This window comes from Buteo buteo, unplaced genomic scaffold (genome assembly GCF_964188355.1).
Source record: "Buteo buteo unplaced genomic scaffold, bButBut1.hap1.1 HAP1_SCAFFOLD_62, whole genome shotgun sequence".
Lineage (NCBI taxonomy): Eukaryota > Metazoa > Chordata > Aves > Accipitriformes > Accipitridae > Buteo > Buteo buteo.
In genome coordinates this window covers 144,838-167,375 of record NW_027439228.1, presented here as the reverse complement: position 1 = coordinate 167,375, position 22,538 = coordinate 144,838, and positions in this window count along the sequence as shown.

Here is a 22,538-nt window from a genome sequence, read left to right as displayed (position 1 = left end):
ACCTGCTTTCGAGGACGTCCTCCTTTCTCCCGGCCTAGGGAAGGAAGCAGGAGAGCCAACGGGACGCGACTGCTCTGGAAACGCCGCTGCCGACCTCCCTGAAGCTTGACAGGCCTCTTGCCCCGGGGGCTGCCAAGAACGCCCGGGCAGGACTGCGTCGCAGCCCGCCACCGACGCCAGGCTGTGAGGGAGGGACGGACACCCCCGCCGGCTGCGGGTCCCCGCGGGGACAGCCGGCAGAAACCCCTTTCTCTCCACAGCCGCACGTCTCCGCGGTGCCCGCCGGCCTCCGCCGGACAGCCACCAGCGGCAGGCAGTCCCCTGCTGCCCCCGCAGCCCCGGGGGCGGCAGGGAGGGGCCGGGGCTGGCCGGGCCTGCGGGGGGAAGGCCGGGTCCCGGCGCCCCGGCCTGCCGCGAGGGGAGATGCCGCCACCGCCGCCGCCGCCGCCGCCGCCGCCTCAGCCCCGCTGCCGGCCTGCGAGGCCCCCAGGCAGCCCCGGCGCTGGCGACCGCCGGGCAGCCCACCGCTCCACGGACGGGGAGGAGCCCCCGCCACGGCCACCGGCCCCGCCGCGCCCGCCGCCCGCCCTTGCCTCAGGCGGGGCCGGGCCGGGGCTGCGGCCGGAGCGGAGCCGAGGGCAGCCGAGCCCAAACGAGATGAGCCGAACCGAGCCGAGCGGAGCCGAGGGGAGGCGAGCGCCGCCGAAACAACATGAGCCGAAACGAGCCGAGGGGAGCCGAGGGGAGGCGAGCGCCGCCGAAACGACATGAGCCGAAACGAGCCGAGGGGAGCCGAGGGGAGGCGAGCGCCGCCGAAACGACATGAGCCGAACCGAGCCGAGGGAAGCCGAGGGGAGGCGAGCGCCGCCGAAACGACATGAGCCGAACAAGGCCGAGGGAAGCCGAGGGGAGGCGAGCGCCGCCGAAACGACATGAGCCGAACCGAGCCGAGATGAGCCGAGCCCAGCCCAGCCGAAGGGAGCCGAGCCCAGCCCAGCCGAAGGGAGCCGAGCCCAGCCCAGCCGAAGGGAGCCGAGCCCAGCCGAGATGAGCCGAGCCCAGCCCAGCCGAAGGGAGCCGAGCCGAGCCCAGCCGAAGGGAGCCGAGCCGAGCCCAGCCGAAGGGAGCCGAGCCGAGCCCAGCCGAGATGAGCCGAGCCCAGCCCAGCCGAGGGGAGCCGAGCCGAGCCCAGCCGAGATGAGCCGAGCCGAGCCCAGCCGAGATGAGCCGAGCCCAGCCCAGCCGAGATGAGCCGAGCCCAGCCCAGCCGAAGGGAGCCGAGCCCAGCCCAGCCGAGATGAGCCGAGCCCAGCCCAGCCGAGATGAGCCGAGCCCAGCCCAGCCGAGGGGAGCCGAGCCCAGCCCAGCCCAGCCGAGGGGAGCCGAGCCCAAGCGAGATGAGCCGAGCCCAGCCCAGCCGAGGGGAGCCGAGCCCAGCCCAGCCCAGCCGAGATGAGCCGAGCCCAGCCCAGCCGAAGGGAGCCGAGCCCAGCCGAGATGAGCCGAGCCCAGCCCAGCCGAAGGGAGCCGAGCCCAGCCGAAGGGAGCCGAGCCGAGCCCAGCCGAAGGGAGCCGAGCCGAGCCCAGCCGAAGGGAGCCGAGCCGAGCCCAGCCGAAGGGAGCCGAGCCGAGCCCAGCCGAAGGGAGCCGAGCCCAGCCCAGCCGAAGGGAGCCGAGCCCAGCCCAGCCGAAGGGAGCCGAGCCCAGCCCAGCCGAGATGAGCCGAGCCGAGCCCAGCCGAGGGGAGCCGAGCCGAGCCCAGCCGAGGGGAGCCGAGCCGAGCCCAGCCGAGGGGAGCCGAGCCCAGCCCAGCCGAGGGGAGCCGAGCCGAGCCCAGCCCAGCCGAGGGGAGCCGAGCCCAGCCGAGATGAGCCGAGCCGAGCCGAGGGGAGCCGAGCCCAGCCCAGCCGAAGGGAGCCGAGCCCACCCCAGCCGAAGGGAGCCGAGCCCAGCCCAGCCGAAGGGAGCCGAGCCCAGCCGAGATGAGCCGAGCCGAGCCCAGCCGAAGGGAGCCGAGCCGAGCCCAGCCGAAGGGAGCCGAGCCCAGCCCAGCCGAAGGGAGCCGAGCCCAGCCCAGCCGAAGGGAGCCGAGCCCAGCCCAGCCGAAGGGAGCCGAGCCCAGCCCAGCCGAAGGGAGCCGAGCCCAGCCGAGATGAGCCGAGCCCAGCCCAGCCGAAGGGAGCCGAGCCCAGCCGAGATGAGCCGAGCCCAGCCCAGCCGAAGGGAGCCGATCCCAGCCCAGCCGAGATGAGCCGATCCCAGCCCAGCCGAAGGGAGCCGAGCCCAGCCAAGCCGAGGGGAGCCGAGCCCAGCCGAGATGAGCCGAGCCCAGCCCAGCCGAAGGGAGCCGAGCCCAGCCCAGCCGAGATGAGCCGAGCCCAGCCCAGCCCAGCCGAGGGGAGCCGAGCCCAGCCGAAGGGAGCCGAGCCCAGCCCAGCCGAGGGGAGCCGAGCCCAGCCCAGCCGAAGGGAGCCGAGCCCAGCCCAGCCGAAGGGAGCCGAGCCCAGCCCAGCCGAAGGGAGCCGAGCCCAGCCGAGATGAGCCGAGCCCAGCCCAGCCGAGGGGAGCCGAGCCCAGCCCAGCCGAAGGGAGCCGAGCCCAGCCGAGATGAGCCGAGCCCAGCCCAGCCGAAGGGAGCCGAGCCCAGCCCAGCCGAAGGGAGCCGAGCCCAGCCGAGATGAGCCGAGCCCACCCCAGCCGAAGGGAGCCGAGCCCAGCCGAAGGGAGCCGAGCCCACCCCAGCCGAAGGGAGCCGAGCCCAGCCGAGATGAGCCGAGCCGAGCCCAGCCGAAGGGAGCCGAGCCCACCCCAGCCGAAGGGAGCCGAGCCCAGCCGAAGGGAGCCGAGCCCACCCCAGCCGAAGGGAGCCGAGCCCACCCCAGCCGAAGGGAGCCGAGCCCACCCCAGCCGAAGGGAGCCGAGCCCAGCCCAGCCGAAGGGAGCCGAGCCCAGCCCAGCCGAGGGGAGCCGAGCCCAGCCCAGCCGAGGGGAGCCGAGCCCAGCCCAGCCGAAGGGAGCCGAGCCCAGCCGAGATGAGCCGAGCCCAGCCCAGCCGAAGGGAGCCGAGCCCAGCCGAGATGAGCCGAGCCCAGCCCAGCCGAAGGGAGCCGAGCCCAGCCCAGCCGAGGGGAGCCGAGCCGAGCCCAGCCCAGCCGAAGGGAGCCGAGCCCAGCCGAGGGGAGCCGAGCCCAGCCCAGCCGAGGGGAGCCGAGCCCAGCCCAGCCGAGGGGAGCCGAGCCCAGCCGAGATGAGCCGAGCCCAGCCGAGATGAGCCGAGCCGAGCCCAGCCGAAGGGAGCCGAGCCCACCCCAGCCGAAGGGAGCCGAGCCCAGCCGAGATGAGCCGAGCCGAGCCCAGCCGAGATGAGCCGAGCCGAGCCCAGCCGAAGGGAGCCGAGCCCAGCCCAGCCGAAGGGAGCCGAGCCCAGCCCAGCCGAAGGGAGCCGAGCCCAGCCCAGCCGAAGGGAGCCGAGCCCAGCCCAGCCGAAGGGAGCCGAGCCCAGCCCAGCCGAAGGGAGCCGAGCCCAGCCCAGCCGAAGGGAGCCGAGCCCAGCCCAGCCGAAGGGAGCCGAGCCCAGCCCAGCCGAGGGGAGCCGAGCCCAGCCCAGCCGAAGGGAGCCGAGCCCAGCCGAGATGAGCCGAGCCCAGCCCAGCCGAAGGGAGCCGAGCCGAGCCCAGCCCAGCCGAAGGGAGCCGAGCCCAGCCCAGCCCAGCCGAGATGAGCCGAGCCCAGCCCAGCCGAGGGGAGCCGAGCCCAGCCCAGCCGAGGGGAGCCGAGCCCAGCCCAGCCGAAGGGAGCCGAGCCCAGCCGAGATGAGCCGAGCCCAGCCCAGCCGAAGGGAGCCGAGCCCAGCCCAGCCCAGCCGAGGGGAGCCGAGCCCAGCCCAGCCGAAGGGAGCCGAGCCCAGCCCAGCCCAGCCGAAGGGAGCCGAGTCCAGCCGAGATGAGCCGAGCCCAGCCCAGCCGAAGGGAGCCGAGCCCAGCCGAGATGAGCCGAGCCCGGCCCGGGCGCCCCCTCCCTCTGCTCCAGCTCCCCACGCTGCTCTGCACTGGCTGCTGCTGCTGCTGCTGCGCTGCAGAGGCAGCTGCATTTTGGGGCTTGGAGCGCTTTGGGTTCCCGCGTGAGCCCCAAGCATCAGAGGAGTTGGCCTGTACCTCGTGGCAGGTCTTGCAGCTGCTTTCAGGGGGGTCTGGGCTCTGCCCAGGCCTCTCGAGTCAACGTTGACTCTGGTGCCTAATGACGGTATGCTGGCAGTGGCCCTGGTAGCTCAGCCCTTTCTCTCCCCAGTTGCGATGATGTCAGCAGGTTTGCCTTTTCTTGGTCCAGGCACCCTTCACGCAAAGATTCCCAGAGATTTTTTCATCCCTCCCCTACACACACAGTGGGATTCCTGGAGGGCCACAGAAATGCAACAGCAGCAGCGTTAGGCTCTTCTGGGGTTTGGGGGAGGAAACACCCTCATAGATAGCTGTCTGGAGCCTTTCTGGCAGCCACCTTTTACCTCTCAAACAGACACAACCGAAAAGCTCCGATGGTCAGTGACCTAGCCGAGCGATGATCAAAAATGCCCCTTTTTACCCCACAAAAGCCTAACAGCGACGTTTGTAGGAAAAACTCCCGCGACACGGGAGTTCAGCCGAGACACGGGCCCGTCGGGAGGAAGAGAGACTTCCTTTGTATTGCCGGAGTCGGCCAGCCACTTCATCCACCGTTTGTCCCTCGCCTTTTTTCCAGGACATCACTGCCAATGAGTTGGCATACAACGCTGGTACGTGTTGTAGAAACTTCCGCCCCAGGGGTTGTGTGCATTGGACTTCATCTGGATCTGTGGGTGACTGCTCGTTATCCGGATCATTATAAATCACCTCCAGCACGGCTAATTCCCTCAGGTACTGGATACCTCTCTGCATGGTGGTCCACTTGCCTGGCTGACACGTAACGTCTTCCTTGAAGGGGTATTTTTCCTTCACGCCTGACGGAAGTCCCCTCCAGAGGCTGAGGGCTCGTGTCTTTTTCCCAAACGCCTTGTCAGTGGCCCCTTCCCTAGACAGGGATCTCACCTGCTTGCCTTCCCTACCCTCTAATTCCAAGCTACCGGCCCGTTACCCCAGCAGCGGAGCAGCCGGGTAAAAATGTGCTCACCCGGATGGCGGCCGAAATCCTTTCGCGTATCTTGCAGCTCACTCAGGGATAGGGATCGGGTGATTATCTCGGGTTCTGCCTCTTTCTCCTGTTCTCGTGATGGCCCTGGCTCACCTCCATCCCTCGCTAAGTTGAACCGATTTCTCCGTGTATTTCTTTTTCTGCATAGGGGCGACTGACACCGGCAGAGGTCGGTTCTCTGGTTCAGCTGCAGCGCCTGTCGCCGGGGTTGGTTGGGGTAGCTGCAGTGCTTGTCACGAGGGCTGGAATAGCTGCAGTGCCTGTCGGTCTGTTTTCCCTCCCTTCCTCCTGAGGGTGCTGCATAATATCGAGCAGTGGTTGGTAGATACTGGCCAGGGCCCAGCACAGTGCGGTAAGTTGTGCCGCTTTGGAACAGGCACCGCATTTTCCTTTCCAACGGTCTATCGCTTCACCAGGGTCCTGTAGCTGTTTGGGAGTGAAGTTCCAAACCATTGGAGGTGAGAAGTCCTCTAGATACCTGCCCGTTTTCTCCCACATGCCACGCCACCCATGACTATTCAGCCTTGGGGCAGATCTCTGTGTGGTATTCTTAAAAAACTTTTTTGGAGCCCTAAACAAGACCTGAAACACATTCGGGAGACATAGCAAGACGAGCATGCTGGCTTGAACACCCCAGGGATCTTCAAACTTCTCAAAAGCTGCTGTAATTAGCCTGAAGGAGGAAGGGGAGGTGAACGAGCGGGGAGAAAGTACCCCCCCCAACTTCCCCACAGATTGGGTGCGATTACCAACAAATTCCGAGAGAGGGCGCCCGAGGCACGGGAGTGACGTCGACGCCGCACGCAACTACCAGCTTAACCTCAGGACCCGTGACGTAATCATTTTGCGAGTCGACGTCACCCAGGACAGCAAAATGATAGTCCTGAGCCCGCGCCCAGAGGTGATAAACAGAGTGCATGTAAGAACTTGCACAACACCGCCACGGGAACAAATGAGCCAACACTGGGACCAGCGACTATTCAACTAATCTAAGAAATGCGTACAACAAATTCGTTTTAACACGCTCCGGCCAGATCTGTCGTTATCTCAACCCTTCGTGCCCCACGTTGGGCACCAAAAAGGACTGTTGTGGTTTCAGCCCAGCCGGCGACCAAGCACCACAAGGCTGCTCGCTCACTCCCCCGCCGCCACCATCTTTGTCCAGAAACAGGAACGAAGCCTCTCCCCGAGACTAACGTCCCGACGGTGCTCCACGAAATCTGGAGTCCCCTCGGACGCTGGCGGCAGCAAGCTAGGAAAATCCGAGTGCCAAAGCCCACGGAGTTTCTGCTCTCAGCTCCAGGAAAGATTCCTGTTCATCCGTAAGAGGGAAGCCAGCGTCACCCTTGCGCGGCGGGAAACAAGGCTTATCCGATCGACGCCGGAGCGCCGCGTGAAGCCAGAGCGCAAAGCTGGACAAAACCGGGGGGGCAGGGGGGAAAGCCCGGCCCGGCCCCTTGGGAACCCCGAGGGCCCCTGGGGAGCGCAAAGCCGGGCAGCTGCCCTTCCTCACGCTCCCGGCCAGCTCCTCCCTGGAAAAGCGGGCACCGGCCTCCTCAGCCATCCCGGGGGCCCGGCCGGGAAGACCCCCGCCAGGGACAGCCCCGGGCGGTGCTGCCCAGAGCCCACCCAGCCCCGCCGTCCTCCCCTCTGCGGCACCCACCCCTTCTCCCAAACGGAGCCCGAGGGGTCACGGCCCATGGGCCGAGACCAGCGGAGAGCCGCCAGGGAAACCGCCGCCTCCGTCCATCGCGCAGACGGGAGCCGCAGCAGCCGGAGAACGCTGGTGTACTGCATGCATAATTGTATCGTGCCGCTCCCAGGGCAAGCCCAGGCACCGCTTCGCGCGTGGGACGTGCCGCCCCGAGAGCGGGGCTAGCCCAGGGGCGGCGGGGACAGGCTGGCCAGCAGCGCCGAGCCCGAGGCAAAGTCTGCCGTGGGTGCAGCCGAGGGCTGGCGCGGCCGGAGTCCTGGCTGGCCCTCGGCGCCTCTGCAGAGCGCCGGAGCCACGAGAACCGGCTCGGTCCCTTCGCGTCGGTGTCCTTGCCACCGGCTCGGTCCCTTCGCGTCGGTGTCCTTGCCACCGGCTCGGTCCCTTCGCGTCGGTGTCCTTGCCACCGGCTCGGTCCCTTCGCGTCGGTGTCCTTGCCACCGGGGCAATCGCTGCCAGAGACGCGGGGCCCCCTGGGCCGCTCCCCGGCCCCTGGCAGTGTCCCTCTCCATATGCCCGCCCGCCCCTGCCATGGGCAGGAGGTCTCCGCGCCCGCGCTCCCCCCGGACGAGGACCTGCAGCGCCCGGCGCGCGGTGCCGAGGGGCCGGCTCCTGCCCACCATCACCTGCGGCTGGAGGAGCCGCACCGTGCCCGCAGGCAGCGCTGCCCGCCCTGCCCGCCCATGCCGCTGCGCCCGACCGCCTCCACTCGGCTCGGCTCGGCTCGGTACGGCTCGGCGAAGCTCGGCTCCGCTCGGCAAAGCTCAGCTCGGCTCGGCTCGGTACGGCTCGGCAAAGCTCGGCTCCACTCGGCAAAGCTCCGCTGGGCTTCGGCTCGGTACGGCTCAGCAAAGCTCGGCTCCGCTCGGCAAAGCTCAGCTCGGCTCGGCTCGGCAAAGCTCCGCTGGGCTTCGGCTCGGTACGGCTCGGCAAAGCTCGGCTCCACTCGGCAAAGCTCGGCTCCACTCGGCAAAGCTCAGCTCGGCTCGGCTCGGTACGGCTCGGCAAAGCTCGGCTCCGCTCGGCAAAGCTCAGCTCGGCTCGGCTCGGTACGGCTCGGCAAAGCTCCGCTGGGCTTCGGCTCGGTACAGCTCGGCAAAGCTCGGCTCCGCTCAGCAAAGCTCCGTTCGGCTTCGGCACTTTTTTAGGTAGCTCAGGTAGCTCAGGTTTTTGAGGTAGCTCGGTCCTGGGCTCCCAGACCTCGCCTGGGCTATGCTGTAGTTGGGCCTGTCTCCAGCCCTGTCTCTGGCCCCGTCTTCTGGGTGGACCTTGGACCCATGTTGTAGCCCTGCCTCCTGCTGCTCCGACTGGGTGGGCCCTGGACCTGGTTCATCCCCTGGCTGTGTCTGGGGCTGTCGATGGACCCCACTACCAGCACCCGGCCCTGCTGAGACCCTGTGGGACTGTGCCCTGATGGGTGAGGGCACAGCCCCGGTTCCCCTCACTGGCTTCCTCTCTGTTCTTTGTGAAGTTCAAACCCCTCATCTTGTTTTTCCTCACCACACGTCCCTATTCTCGGTTTTTCCTGCACCCTACCTTTCTTCTGTATTCTCCCCAGGATATACTTGCAGCTGCTTTGGTTTTTTTTTCAGGTTTGAATTATCTTTTTATGGCACCTTATCCTCCCATTTTTCCCCATTCGTGTCCAGTTGTCTTTTAAACCCCTTCTCAAAGCCCCGCTTATTTAATTTATCCTTTGCCAGGCCCAGCTGCTTTTCATTCTGAGGGTTGTTCTCCATGAGGCCTTTTGAGTTTAGGCTATAAAATCCAAAGACAAGAAAGCATCTTGCCACACTTGGTCATCTCTTACATAGTCCGCCCTAACCATGGCCTGAAAATTTCCAGCTTTTAATTAATTTTTTATGTTCCTGGAAAAAAACCCACTGCTACCTTCTGGAATTTCTTCACCTGCAATTAGTTTTCTGTGAGTGTGTCACTGTACCTAAAAACAGAGAGGCTGGCATTGATCTGATCTGTCTTACTGTTAAGAAATACTTGTTCCCAGTATGAAAAGAAGTATCTCTGCTCCTGATTTCTGACTCAAGACATTTCGTAGCCCACATGCTGCTCACCAAAGACGCATCAATCATCACACATCAGGCAGGAGTGACCTCCGCAGGTGGTTACGAATTCCCACACTGAGATATCGCTACGTGGTGTGAAGCGTATGGCTTGACCTGAAGATCTCTGCCACTCACAAAGCACGCCGGTCCTCCACGCATTTAGACCTACTGCTCTCATAAAATGCAGCATCTTGTGCCCTATCAGCATCATGTTGAAACTAGGCACGGTTATAGAAATGATAACTTTATACTGTTTTGTTAAAGTTAAGATTAAATAAAAGGCTAAAGGACTTAGATACAAGAGTTTAAAAGGATAAATGCCAACCTCATGTTTAGTAGCTGTCTTAAGAAGGGACAGGCAACTTCCCCCTTAGCCCAGATATTACTCCGCCATTAAGAGAAGGACCAATGTCACTTATTATCCCTTGTCGAAGCAGTCTCCTGGAGGAGCAACCCGAATGTTTTGCTATGCTAGGATTAGGCTTGCCTGAGTAAGCACAACTCCACGTACTCCATGTGCCACTCAGAAAGGAGCTGTGATGAAGGACAGAGCCTACACACCACATGAACACATTCACATACATAAACGTACCCTGGGCTTTAGATTAAATCGAAACAGAGGGTTGAAGGATTCTTCTAGGGACTTCACTCTTCTTCCTGCCTAGCTCATTCATTTATATTGCAAGTTTAAGCTTGATTTCTTATACTCAGTTGAAAAGGGACTTTCTCAGAAAAAATGCCAACTAGGCAATATGTTATCAATTGTGCCTTATTCTCTACAGGAAATACAAAAGCTGAGTTCCTCTCGCACGTCCAGCACTTCCTAAAACGATCCACTCTACAGCTTAATTGGTGCCTTACTAGACATAATGCCTTATAACTCAGCTACCTTAATGAAAATAACTATATATACATATGTCCTTGTACATCTTAAAACTCAGCATGTTTCCTGTGTCACAGATACAATTATGCATACAGTACACCACATAAGCCTAATTGGAAATGGAGTGAAGATTGAGGTAAAATGACTGGATCCCATGGAAAAATTGAGGAAACCGATACTTCTCAAAGCCTTTGTATGCATTTGTGGCTTGAAACACCTCAGCTTTCTCTTAGGTGGCAAGGGATGCTGTCTCAACTTTATCAGGTGTTCTACGTGGTATGGAGGAAGTACAAGAACAGATACTCCAAATACGGATGAATTCAGCATTTTTTAAATTTTATTTAATCAGTAATCAGGTAAACTTAATCTGACACCAAAAACCACATCTTGTCACACTTACTTTTGAAATACAGCATACCCAAACGAGGGAGGAAATTGTTTTAGTGTGATTTATAACAGTAACGAAGAGTTATTTTCTTTTTGGTAATGACATTGTGCAACACATTTTCTGTTTGGGGAGTAAGCTTCTGAAGTATTTTAATCTGCCTCATCTACCGCTACAGATTTCAGCAAAACTGCAAAATCCTCACAAGAATTAGCACTGTATATAAATCCAGTAATAATCCACAATCATCTCTCCATTTTGGTTGTATTTCTGCTGTAGATACTAGGCTTCTTCAAACTTCCACCAACCAGTGGAAATTTGCCAAATATATAACCCAGTGGGCCATTTAAAGGGATTTTGCTGTGAATTATGACTGCTACATTTGTGGGCAGCTTTCAGTACCAGAGACTGGAAAGGGAGAGGCAGAGTGTGAAGAGCAGGGGGCGCAGCTTTCACCCTGAGACCTTCCACATATTTGTTCATGATCTACAGAAAATGGATGAGCTGGACAGCATAAGCTCTCTGTGCACAGATGGAACGGCACTACTTAAAACCAGTCCTTGCTTTGGCAACTGGGGGAGACGTCAGTCCTGGCTCTTAAGCTGGCAGAGGCTGCCTGAAGCCTTGTTTAAGCTGGTGTCTGTACAATCAAGCTATTGTGGTTTACCTAGGTAGTGCATGGCAGCTGAGCTGCAGCAACAGACTGTGCACGCTCTTTGCCCATGAGATGAAATGCATTAGCTTTAACTTCTTGCATCCAGACTACTTGCCAGATGGATTCCTAACAAACAGCAGAACTGAACTGCTGAATTACTTTACATATGCTTGGAAAGCCTGGGGAAAAAATAAACACGAAAGAAGTAACTAATGGGAACAGAGGGATGCATTTCTGAGTGCAACAGACTCCATCTTTATTTCAAAATATCTCTGTACATTACAATTCTATTTAAAAAAAAAGAAGTCAAAAGTCAAAGCAGTTTCCCATGCTAAGTGAAATATCAGGTCTCATTTTTTAGATAATCAAAAAGAGAGGCTGTGTTTTCACTCAGCAGATCTCATGGCCTGTTCCTATCTGAGCATACTGCTCAATAGCAACATAGAATGTGTTAAATTAAAGCTCTTATTGTGCTCATCACCATGAAGCAGGATTTTTTGAAGAACCACTGTTAGAAGCAAACTGATCTTCCTTGCAAAGTCAGGTTGTCCCTTCTTCAGGTGGAGTTTGCTCTCAGGCAACCTGGCCATCCTGGGAACAACACCAGGTCAGCCTCCTACCTGCTGGTCCCCTCTTCTCTGACAAGAAGAAGCCATCCTGTGTATAACTAAGAACCCGATGATTTCCTTCCCATGGGTTGCACATTAAAATATCAAAGAACTCTGATTGTGGTCTTAGCCCATAGCTGAAACATTAGGAAGTTCGTTTCTGGAAATTCAAACACATTCCTTAGCTTGCATAACGTCTATATACAAACAAAAGGACGCTCAAGGCAGGCAAAGCTAAGAATGTGAGCAAGAAGTGGACCGTCTGTGGGCTGGTGTGTGGCCGCCTCTGTGGCTGCTAACACTCAATTCCAGCTGGACCTGTCAGCTCCTTCCTTGGAAGCATGCTGTCAGTGCAAATTGACAGGAATCCCTGGGATTCAAGCCTCAGAATGTATTCCCTTATGCAGCGCTAATTGTTCACAACAGGACAGATATCGCAGGAGAAGATGTTTGACTAATTGCATATCAAATTGCACCCAAGCCAAAAACCCGTCGCAGAGGAGGCAGTATGGAATTTCAGATAGGGTGAAATGGGATCACGTGTATGCATGAACTCAGCCACACGGGTTCTGCTTAAATTCTCACCGTAAATATTCAGCAGAATTTGCAAGGCCATAAGGCAGTGCTCTGCGTGAATGTGAATTGCATCCATAGCACGTATGGGACTGTGTCTTGTATAATTCATGAGAATAGCCACACGGGGTCATACCAAAGGTTCGTTCAGCTCAGCGTCCTGTCTCTGCATCTGAACAGTGAAAGATGTGTAGGAAAAAAGCATAAGAAATGCAATAAGCATAGCATGCTCCTTCCCCTGCTGTACCCTCTATACTGACAGTCACTGGTTCAGGGATTTCTGGAGGCTGTTCCTGCTTCCTAGAGCTTAATGGCCCATGAGAGACCTTCCTTCCCTGATTCTGTCTAATTGCTTCTTCAACCCATTCATACTTGTGCTATCCAAAACATCCTGTGGCAAGGAGGTGCACAATTTAATTATGTATTGTGTGCAGATGTTCTTCTTTTCATTTATTGTGATCCATAATTTCATGTGTTGCCTGCTAATTCCCGTGTGTAAGAAAGAGCAAACAATCTTTCCTTACTCATTTTTGCAGTTTTCACTTCCTCCCGTAGATTGCTGCGTATTATTTGGAGAAAATGAAAACTCAAACTGACTCATCTCAGCTATTGAGGTGATAAGAGATCACATCTATTTGTTAACTTCCAGCTGTGTCTTTATAGTGGGTCTGTTCTGAAGTCCAGGTGCAAGAAATGGTCTCTCTGTAGTATTCAGGCTGTGAATACAAATGACAGCATGAACCTGCCTCCAGTTTTATTATCCATTGGGCTACTGGGATTTAGAAACTCTTTGCATCTTGTCTGGTTACTATGGCCATTCTCAAAGTCTGTTATTTCTATGCTTTGTGCCAGATATGTAAGTATAAGGCTATGCTTTGGGTTGCCCTCAAAGGTATACAGCATTTCAATGACAATCTCTCCATGTTCAGACACAGAGGTTTCAACAGACCCCCAGATGCAAAGACCAAAAAGAACCCCAAAACCATGGAAGAAAATCAACCCTGTCCCCCCCTTTCTCCTTGTCTTCACATGTAATATTGTGCAAAATGCTGCTATGAAGGTCTCCCTCTGCAACTGCTCCACCCATCACTGGATTCGCCATCTTATTCAAAGTCTCACATATATCTAGTCTCATTTTATCCCATGTACCCGTCTCCTAATAGTGTACCAGGTGCATCCTTCTGCTTGCTTGTCATGGGCAACAGTCATTTTTTCTTTCTCAAGGGAAAGCTGTATTCATACATCAATTCTCCACCTTCATGCCAGAGACTCTCTCCCTTAATTCTTGTTTTCGAAGCCCCTCATACAAAATGCACAACTGGTATGGAATGCCAGAGAATCACAGCACCTGTGTTTTGTATTCAGCCAGCACTAGCTTGAGTGGATGTGCAAAAGCACAAGCCTAGACTTTGGAGGTCCCCAGCCCTCAGCACCCTCTTAGCTCTGTTTCTGCTACATACTTTTTCCCCCTTGCCATGTCTGACTATCACTGTTAAGTTCTTAAAGGCAGGAAAGGAGTGAAATTTACAGTGCTTTGTCTCCTATTGCCAGTGTCTGCGACAATTAACATGAAAATGCACCCTGTCAGTGGTTCACTTCAAGTGTGGAGCATTGCTGTTCCTCTCAAGGGGAAAGAACCTAGTGCAGTTCCCAAGAGCTTGGGTTTTTTAAGCCCCTTTTTAAAATTACATTTCCATAGACAACAGAATATTTAGTTGAGTTATTCTGTGCAAACTGAATCAAATCTTCCTGTCGTTGCTCTCTGTGATCAATAAGAGGTGCATCATTTGAGAGGAGTATTTACAGTGCCCAGTGTGGAAGTTTGGTTTATACCATCAGCGTGAGCGAGGGGGTTCTGAAGAAACTACCAGACAATCGGTATGCAAGGATGACAGCCACAGGGGACAACAAGCTGCAGGTGACCATGGTTGCATAAGGAGCTTCAGCCCTTCTTGGCCAACCTGCTGTACCTACATGTTGCCCTCTACCTGAGATAATGGCACGGCTCCAAGCATACGGCAGGCCTTAGCACAAGATGAGCATTAGCCAAAATCTGAGCAGGAGCTGGGTAACCAGTTGCAGCTCCACGGGTCCCTTCCAACCTCCACCCTCCTGTGCAACTCTGTGCCTTGCTTTCACTCCTGAAGCACCTGAACTCAGCCCTCGTGCCCGCCGGCAAGGATGCTGGGACAAGGCACGATCCCAAACTCCTCCCCGAGGGGTCATCCCCAAACAGCAGCTCCCCGCTCCAGAGCAGCCAATGGCAGACACACTCAGAAGAGAGAAAATATCATTTTATTGAGAACATCAACTGCAGTGGGGGGTGGGCCCAGGACTCACAGGGGTTCAGCCAGTAACAGGAAAACGGCACCTACAAGGACAGAGTCGGAGAGCGCTGCTGAATGCACAGCGCCAGGAAGAGGCAGGGTTTGGTTGCCCTCTCTCTGGGGAACACCGTTGACGAGGAATTGCTCATAGCCCAGAAGAGAGCGAGCTACGGCTGGCATTGCCGAGGGGAGGGCTCTGGCGCCTTATCCCCACGGGGAATGCCCTTAGAGAGCTGTGCGCGCGCAGAGATGCACAGGGCCCCTGTGCCACGCAGCAGGGCTCGATGGGGAGCCCCTGGGGAGCGGCCACGGGGTTCTTGCCAGACCCTGCGCAGCAGCAGAGCCTGGTACGCACCTGGGCTTCTCGACCTGCCGGACCTTCCTGCATCTTTTCCGTTTGCGATCCCCCAATACGTTTTCTCTCTTCCTCTTCTTTTTTTCTGCACAGCTTTCATCTCCCCAGGCCTGTTTCCTCCTTCGGTTCCTTCTCTTTTCCTTGTCCCGAGGAGAGCCTGCAAACCTTTCCATCCCACAGTGTGCTTAGATAGGTAAGGCCACGATCCAGCGGAGACAGTTCTGATTTTAACCCAAAGTGACTCGTTTTACCTTCTTTCCTCTGAAAGGCTGCCCAGTTGTTGCAGGCGTAGCAGGGGCTCTGCCGTGCTCTCGAGGGTGGCTGGAGGCAAAGCTGGAGGTGCCTAAACCAGAATTGTTGGAGTTCAGGGGTGGCAAGGGACGGCCTGGAGTAGTAAGGGACTGCTTGCCAAATTACCACCTTAGCTCTCTGGGGAAGATGCTGCTTTGCATCATGCATCCACATTTTGCACAGTCCACCTGCCCCAAAACAGACTTGATGAAACTGTGATGAAGTAGGATCCGAGCAAAAGCCCTCTCAAGTTGACAGCTACTCCCCGCTGTCTTTTTGTAGGTATTTGGTTGGATTAAGCACATGCTTAATGCATTTGAGAAAGGACCTTTCCAGTTTTCCATACAACGTATGATTCCGTGGGGGAGGAGGAGGAACCCCAAACACACAAGCCATCGGCTGGCCGGAGGAGGCCCAGCAGCTACTTGGCCTCCTCAGAAACTACCCTCCTACCCGAGAGACACTGTCACGGTGCTTGTGGAGCAGAGCTGACATACCTCTGTCGTTTTGGACTCCGCCACCATGTCTCCCCCAGCTCCTTTGAGGACACCCAGAGAGGGGGATGCATGCAGAATGGCTTCTGCCTGATGGCCCTGGTCTCCTCTGCCTGCAGGGCCACTTTGCTCTTCCAAACGCAGGTCTAGAAAGCAAAACCATGTGCAGCAGTGATGCCTTGGAAGTAGCACACCTAAAGCAAAACCCACCCCAAGCCCTACACCGGTTTTCTTCTTGACGTTGAGGTTTCTGGTATCCCGAGCCCCAGCCTGGGACAGCCCTCAGTTCCTCCTCATACCTGTGGCTCCGTCCGTGGGGGCTGGCGACTCCCCAGCTGATGGACAGGAGCGGCCAGCCACCTCCTCCCCAACAATGTCGCCGCAATTTTCAATCATAAACAGCGCCAGCGTGTTCACCTGCACACATCAAACCCTTGCTCTCAACCCAGCTGCCTGAAGTTGTCCCAAGCAGCCTTTCCCACTCCCGACCCTTGCCTCTGCACAGATGGCTGTGGCTGCGGGGCTGCCTTTGCAGGCAGCCACCCCACCAGCATTTGCTCAAGGGAGGAGGCAGCCAGGGACCTCTGAGCAGCCAAGCTCGGATAGGCCGGCAAGGCTGCAGCCGGCTTGCCAACACAGCGCACCTTCTTGGTCACCTCCAGCATGGCCTGGAGCGGGAGCAGGTCCTCGTCGGGTGGGCTCAGCAGGTTTGGCCCAAGGCAGATGGCCAGGTTGCTGCAGCTCATCCTGCTGGTGGCTGCGTTGCGGCCGATGTGCTGGAGGAGGGACAGCAGCCGCTTGAGGAGGAAGAGGTTGGCTGCAGGCAACTTCTCGGCCACCCTGAGGGAACAGGGACACTAGGTTGACAAAGCAGATTTTGCCCAGGCCTGTTGTCCAAGGCAGGGGGGAGCCAGCGGCTGAGTTGCCCAGCTTTCCAGGTGCTCTCAGCCAGCGGCCAGGGCTCCTGCTCAACAGGCAGGCTGCTGCCCACACTTACGCTTTCAGCTCGGAGACCTTCTCCTCCTTGCTGGTCCTCTCCATGGCTGCCATCCAGTCCTCGTAGAGGTGGGTCACCAGCAGCTTGTCGGGGATGCTTCGGAGGAAGTCCTGCAATGCCAAGGGCTCTGGGTGAGCCTTTGAATTTTCCAGGCCGGCCAGGAGCTCCTCCAGCCGCAGGTCAGAAGCGCTCACCTTCAAGACGGCGGCCAGCAGGAGTGCAGGCTGGTTGCCCAGGTCGACATCGGCGTCGCGGTCCAGGGCCTCCCGCAGCTCCCGAAGTTCCGTCCCGCTGGCAGCTTTGCGGAATATCCCCTCCGTCGACGGTCCTTCCTGGCGCAGGACAGCCAGCAGCTCCTGCAGGAGAGGCAGGAGGACAGTTGCTTGGCCGAGGAGCTGCCTTCCGACAGCGGTGGCCAGAGCACTGCCCCAGAGCGGGCTCCTTGCTGGGGGTGAAGAGCCCAAGCCGCCATCCCCGCAGCTCCTGGGGACGCCCGTGTCCCCTGTGGAGCAGCCGGAGGGAGGGCTCCTACCGCCTCTAGGGAGCATCTGGAGGGCTGGGGACCCCCCCGGCCAGGCTGGCTTACCTGGATGGGCCGGGGCAGGGAGCCGTCCTCCCCGCAGAGGGCTGCCAGGGGCTGGCCAAAGAGCGCCCTGCTGCAGCCAGAGCCCACCTGCCCTGGCGCCTGGGCAGCGGCCGGGGTCCTCCGATGAGCAAAGGGCCAGGGCAGCCCCCTCCTCTTCCTCCTCCTGCTGCTGCTCCCTCCTGCTGCAAAGGAAAGCCGAGCAAGAGCCCGTCAACGGAGACCGCCGGGCCAGCGCTCCCGGGGCCTGCCCTGCCCGCAGCGTGGTGCTGAGCGGTGCAGCAGGACGGGCAGGGAGCCAGCAGCTGGACCTCCGAGCTCCGGCTCAGCAGCTCCAGTTGGGAGGCTCCTGAGAGCCGGCACGCCACCAGGAGAGGAGAGCCTGGCCCAGCCCTCGCCCTGTCCTCCTCCAAGCTGTGGGCAGCAGCAGAGGCTCCGTGTCCCCGCAGAACCACGTCCAGCGGCCGCTGCCCAGCGGGTGTCCGTCCTTCCTTCCTCCTGGAGGTGACATCCTGCCTCGGGCTGCCCAACCTGCATGGCGACACTCGAGGGACAAGTGAGCACAGCTCCAGCGCTTGCAGGAGCTTACCGTTCTTCCCAAAACTCACCCGGTGCGTGGCAAAGTCCCCCTCCGCTGCTCGGCGGGACCGTCGGAGGCCCTTGCTTGGGACCAGCCTGCAAGAACCAGGCTGCGCTCAGAGAGCAGCCCCGCGGCGCAAAGGGCCGCCGGCGAGCTGCCAGCCGGCACCGGCAGCCTGAGCGTGGCAGAGCCGGGACCCTCTGCCCTCCCGGGCTCTCTGCCCCGCGGGGCAGGTTTCCCCCCAGCACCGCCGGCCAGGATGTGCCGGCATTCCCGGCGGCTCCCCAACCCTCTCCGCTCCCCGAGCGGCACCACCCTTCCCTCCATCCCTCACCCCACTGGCCGCACGTGCCGGCACAGCCAGAGGCGGGCGAAAGGCAGCCCTTCTCACCTCGGCCTGGCCCTCCATCAGCCTCTCCAGGCTCCCGGCGCTGAATGTCCTCCACTGGGCAAGAGAGAAGGAGCGGAGGCAGGTGAGCAGCGATGCCTCTGCCGCTCGCTCGGCGGGAGGACCAGGGCTCGGGGGCAGAGCCCAGACCGGGCAGGCACTCACGGTGTGGCGGCGGCCCAGCTCCTTCTCCAGGAGCCTGATGGACGGGACAGGTGTCACCCGGGCTCTCTTGGCTCCTTCTGGTATCCTGTGCACCGGGAAGGGACAGGGAGAGAGCTGGCTGAGCCCCAAGCTGCCTCTTCTCCCTCCTGCGGCAGCTCTGCCCGAGCGAGAGCTGCCGGCAGCCACGGGGGCACCTCTCCCCAGCTGGGGAGCTGCGTTCCCCCGTCCGGCTGCACCTGCAGCATCCCCGCGGCTTACCCCAGGAGCGTGCCCACCCACAGCTCCTTCAGCGCCCGGGAGCTGCAGAAAGAGAGGAGAACCAGCGTCAGGCCCTGCAGGCCCTGCTGCTCCCAGCCCGTGGGCAGAGGCGGGTGCCTGCGCAGCCCTGCCCCGTGGGGAAGGACACCGGAGAGGGACGAAGCCCCGTGGGGAAGGAAGGACGCTGGAGTGGGATGAAGCCCCGTGGGGAAGGAAGGAAGGACGCCGGAGCGGGACGAAGCCCCGTGGGGCAGGACAGAGGCGCTGCCCGAGCCCTGGCTCCTCATGTCCTGCCAGAGCAGCTGCTTTCGCCCTCCCCTTCTGGGGACCCAAAGGGGATGCGGGACCTGCCCATGCCCCCATCCCTCCCTGCCGGCGTGCTGCTCGCTCCTTGCCCAGGCTCTGCACGCAGGGCAGAGGCCGTTCTCACAATGGTGCGGGTGTGCTTGGGAACGTCTCCTGCCCGGCCGTGGCACTCACCCGAAAGTGGCGACGCAGGAGCCGCTGAGCCAGACGAGGAGGATGGAGGTCCTGTCCTCATCGCCGCCTTCCTCCTCTTCCTCGTCCCCTGCCGCCTCCTTTCCGCCGCTCAGCACCCACAGCTGGTCCAGGGCCAGGCGGAGCTGTGGGCGCAGGCTGGTGCCGCGTCTGCAGAGAGCAGAGAGGAGAGGCAGGCGGTGAGCTGGGGGTGTCCTCCTCGGGGTCCCCCCGGGCAGAGCCCAGTCCCCCACCTGCCCTTGGGACGGACGGACGGACAGCGATGGGCGCCTCCAGCACCCACCAAGGTGCCGGGGCCTGGGGCTGGTGCCGGGGTGTCCCTGCCCCGGGGCCAGGGCCAGGGCTGGGGGAAAGGCAGCTGGGCTCTGAGGGTCTTACTGCAACTTGGCGATCACCAGTTCCTCCTGGAGGAGGAGAAGGCGTCTCTCGCTCCTCTTGCGGCCCCGGGTCAGCCGCACGTCCGCGCTCAGCACCGCCTCGGCATCGGCGAGAGCCTCCCTGCAGAGCAGAGAGCGGCGGGCATGAGAAAGGCCGCTGCCACCGCGGGTCCCGGCCGTGCCCCCGAGGCACAGGGAGAGCTCACCTGGAGCCGCAGCAGCAGTTGGCCTGGCCCATCCTGCCCGGGAGAGGAGGACCCTTGCCGTGGACCGAGGACGCGGGCCAGTCGGCGACAGCGGGGATGGGAGGCGAGGTGCCGGTGCCGGCGAGGTGCTGCTTGGCCAGATCCTGCCTCCTCCCAGCGCTCCTCTGTGCCAGCACAGCTCCGTGCTGCTGTCTCTGGTGGTTCTGGGCTCCAACTGACCAACATTCCGAGCCCAACGACCAACATTCTAAGCCCAACGACCAACATTCTAAGCCCAACAACCAACATTCTGAGCCCAACGGAAAGTGGGAGGGGCACCCACCCAGTGGGTGAGAGTTCTCTCCAGTATGGCCGTCTCTGCCTGGCACTGGGGAGCCCCGGGCGGGCTGGACGGACCCAGCAGAGGGGAAGGACCGTCTCCCTCCACCTCTTGCCAACGCTTTGCCTCCTGCAGCCCAGGAGGCAGGGAGCCGCCTTTGCCCCAGGGGCACTTTTCTGGCTCGAAATCGCTCCACTTGGCGTCCACCATCACCCCAGGTGTTGGCACAGCTGCTTTCCAGCTGGGTGTCCCCCAGCATTTACTGGCGCAAGGGCTTCTTCGTCCCCAGGTCTCCAGGACTTTGCTCTTCCCCTTGGGGAACTACAGGAGGTTCCCGTCAGCCCCTTTCTCCAGCCGGTCAAGATCCCCCGGCTTGACAGCAGGACCCTCCGGCGCAGGAGCCTCTCCTCCCAGTTCTGTGCCACCTGCAAGCTGCCGGAGGGTCTGCTCTGCCCCATCTCCCAGACCAGGGAATGTGAACAGGTCCCGCGTGGTGCAGCGCAGTGGGGGCAAACATGCACTTTGATAGGCCATCACTTGTCACAGGAGGTTCAGAAATTTAGGGGAAAAATCCATATTGGTTTGGGTATTATTTACACAGTGCTTCCCCTTTGTATTCCTGCAAGCTATTACAAGGTGTTCAAAATGTCTCCTTTTTCATTTGAATGTCACAGCTCTTCACAGTGCTGATGTTGCATGTAACATTGGATCGGGTTGTACTCTCGCACAGAGCGTTAGGTAGTATGTAGCCTAGATTATTAGGGAGAAGATCGCAGATTACCGCATTAGTCGTGCAAACACCAATGACAGGAGGTTGCATCTAGCTCTTGAGCCAAAGGGTCAAAATCCAAGGTGTCTATTGATCTCAGTGGGCTATTGATCAGCAGATTGAACTCACCATGTTCAGAAAAGAAAAGGTACGTGAGAAAGGCCTATTCTGCCTTGACTGCTACAATGCGTGTTTTTGCAGGTATGAAGATAAATTACCTTCCATCTATCCATGCCCCTCCCGCCACCCCTTTCCAAAAAAGAAAGGACTAGAGAAAAAAAGATTCAACTTGTAGAGCAATGGGGCTTGTAACAGCCAAGTAAATTTCCCTAGATCATTCCCATTCAATGAGCCACTTTGCCTGACATTTTGCCTCTACTTGGTACCAACAGAAGACTCGGTACCTGTGCCATGCTACAGGAGACGTAGAATTTCGTGCTGATCCAGAGCTTTCCACCTACAGCCAAAACCAGGGCGAAGCTTTCCTCCACCTCAACCGCTCCCTGGTGCCTCTTCCCCAGGGAAAGTCTTTCCTCTGTCACTCTGTGCTCATAGCTGGTCACAGGCAATGCAAGCCCCAAGCCTCAGCCACCATCCCAGGCCACCAACCCCCTTTAGCCATCAGCAAGATCTCAAACTCCTTTGCGGCTGCAGGAGAAGGGTTGTTAATAGAAATGGATGCACACGGCACAGTCTATTCCAGAATAGCCACAGCGGTTAAAAGCTTTCCGTGTCCTGGATTGGTGGTTTTCAGGACCAGCTCCTGGGTGCCGTTGCACGAGGCTAGCGATAGCTCTATTTCATGCAGGTAATTCAGGCTTAATCCTTTGTCCCCACAGGCCCAGCAGCACAGAAAGTCACCGTGGGCTGTGTTTGAGCAGCCTGCTCCACTGGACTTGTGGCAAACATCCGCATCCCTGCTCTTCTGTTGTCCACATAGGGTCCCGGTCAATACCACAAGCTGTTTTCCCTGGAAATGACCATCGTGGCTAAAGACAGACTCCTCCTTGTGGACTCTAGCCAAGCTGTGGCAACGTCTCTGGCACCCATGCTGTGCCAGCTTTCAACCCCCAAGAGACTGGAACTGAGGCGGGTCCAACAGGAAGAAAATCTGCAATTTTCACTGAAAGAGGGGAGCGACCACCGGCACTGAAGAGCCATTCATATCCTGCTGAAAGCCACAGGGAAATGCAATGTGTGGTGAGCTTAGGCAGGAATACTCCTGTCCAAGAAGCAGCACGCTTGGTTATTAAGGTTTTATCACACTTGGGTGATAAGGCTTTATCCTTGGCTTTCCCGCCGTGCTGACCGCTGTGGCTGCTGCCTGTTCTTTCCTGCCATGCTGGCTGCACCCGCCTGTGGGGCTGTCCTTGGGAAGGGCACCAGAGCCGAGAAAGCCCCTGGGAGAGGGGCAGGGAGAAGCTCTTCTCCAGAGATTTGCCAGAAGCTCTCCAGAGCATCCCTTTTCCAGCCCATGAGATGCTCTGTGTGACAAGGGAAGGTGCCCGTCGGTCCAATGGATGAGGCCCTGCAGGGCTCCCATCAGGGTCCTTTGACCTACCCATCTTCCAGCCGCCACTCCAGGGGCTGGGGGTCTCACGAAGGGCAGGGCCCTGTCCCCCACCTGCCGTTGGGACAGACATTGGTGCATCCAGCCATTAAAACCTGCCGAGGCCAGCTAACTAGGAAAAAGAGATGAGCCACACTGCGCAGGCCCAAAGGGCGGACACTATGTCAAGGATAACATAAATAAGTATACGATTAGAACAATATAAGCTTGCCTTGCTGTAGGTAACGGTATGCACGATAGGCAGAACAATCCCCTGTGCATCCAGCGCTGCAATAAAGAATGCCTGCTTTCTAAAACTCCAAAATTGAGCCTCAGAGAGT